We start from the raw sequence: 2088 nt of genomic DNA, 5'->3' as shown, positions 1-2088 counted from the left end.
TCACCATTAAGAAGTCTCAAATAGACTAGGAAATATGATCTGAATGTAGAATGTATTCTAAAGTCTTATTTCCTTTTGTAGCTAAGATGAATAAGGAATCCTTGTAAGAAAAGGATTCTGAAATAATTATGAATCCTTACCACACTTGGAAACTATGTTACAGCCCATTACACATCCTTGTAGAATTAGTATATTTCCAAAATAAGCTGCCACATCCTTTTAGAAAAAGAATCCTAGCCAAATAGAAAGTTTACAGGTCAAAAGAAAGTAAATAACAAAATTTATACAGCCTCTATTGACCCATATTGAGATGCATTCCCGAACTTTGATTGACCTGAATTTTAACCTGATGTAAGAAAAGATGTCAGGAGACTCCATGTAACATTTCAGCTCGATCCAACGGTCTGATTGAGAATTATGACTGGTGTTGTAAAACTGGATAGTTGCACATTTTACATCAAAATCCGAATTTGACCTTGCCTGGAACATATCAGTTATAACTGTTGCCGCAAACCTGGACCATGGCGCTTTTTACGCCTAAATCTGAATCTGACCTTACTTGGGTCGTATCACAAGACTGAACCATATCACAAGATAAGAACATAAATAAGATATAAGTTAATTAAGTAAAGAAAAGGAAATGAAAAGCATAAACAAAGAGATTAATGAAAGCAAAATTTAAACATTACAAAAATATAAAGAGAAAGAGTAAGAAAATGATCTTGATTTGAAAACCAAGATGCCTAAATGCATGACAAATGCCTCCTTTTATAGGCCAAAATTAGGAACTATTGATTTGTTGACTAATTGTTAGTAGGTGGCCATATTTTCACTTGGTGATAATCCTTATCTTTTTATCGGTAAAACAATATCCATGCTAACATCAGAATTTGGACAAATTTAAATTATGAAAGTTCTAAGTAATTGTCTCAGCTTTTCTTAAAAAAAAAAATTAAGGTCATTTAGACTTCTAGAACTCGAGGTATGGGCAAAAGACTGAACAGTGTCTGGGCTGCAGGACAGATTCAGACTTTTCTGTTGTTGCTAAGATTTGGCTTCCAAATAGTAGAATTGAGTCTTTCCTTTCACATGAATATTTTAGGCCTATGTCTTAGCTTTCTATCCATATAAAGCAGACCTAAATTCAAGATCTGCAACTCCAGATATGACTTAATGACTAAATAGTGTTCTAATTTGGGTTAAACTAACATCTCTTTTTTAAGTTTAGCCCTCTCTTTGTCCTTTTAATTTCAATACTTAATCTCATCAATCAATTCTTTGATTTATATGCTTAGCTTGTATTTAAGATGAACATTTACCATAAATTAAAGGTATCTTATGGTATCAAAATTGTTATTATAAAATATGCTTTAGTTAAGGAGCTATTGATACTTCAAGTGTAAAATAATGATATAAAACCTTAATAAAAATGCACTTTTAGGTATTAATCACCTCTCTCCTCAAACTCAGTCTCCATGTTGAGGAAGATGAAGTCGAATTGGTCTAAATACGCGCACTGCCCCTTCTCTTTATTTGCCTCTCCACCTTCATTGCCATATGGACCATGTCCTGCAATTCCACACAATGTTGTAACTCTATAACATTCATAATGTCCCTATTCAGCCCATCTAGAAATCTAGCCTTAATCACATTGGGTTGAATCATTGCAATCTCCATCTCCTTGAAATACACATCCACGGACCTAGAACCCTATTTCAACCCTTGCAATTTCAGATACAAATCTCTAAAATAGTTGTTAGGCACAAATAACCTTCTCATCAACACTTTCATCTCTTCCCATGACATTGTTGGCCTCTCTCCACTCCTATTAATCACATTCTAATCCCACCAAATTAGTGATTAATTTGTGAATTCGATGACTATCAATTTTTCTTTCTTAGCCTCTGACACAACCAAAAAATTAATGTCTTCTTTCAAGTGTAGGGGTGTTGAAGGAATAAATAACCCAGCAAGACCGGGGTCGAACCACAAGGAGGTTAATTGTATAAATTATAGATAATAATAATACAACAACAACAACAATAGTAACAACAACAACAATAATAATAGTTGTGGTAGTAGTACTAG

Source organism: Populus euphratica, unplaced genomic scaffold (assembly GCF_000495115.2).
Source record: "Populus euphratica unplaced genomic scaffold, PopEup_1.0 scaffold1736.1, whole genome shotgun sequence".
NCBI lineage: Eukaryota > Viridiplantae > Streptophyta > Magnoliopsida > Malpighiales > Salicaceae > Populus > Populus euphratica.
The sequence above is the reverse complement of the archived record's forward strand: the minus strand, read 5'-3'. Positions refer to the sequence as shown.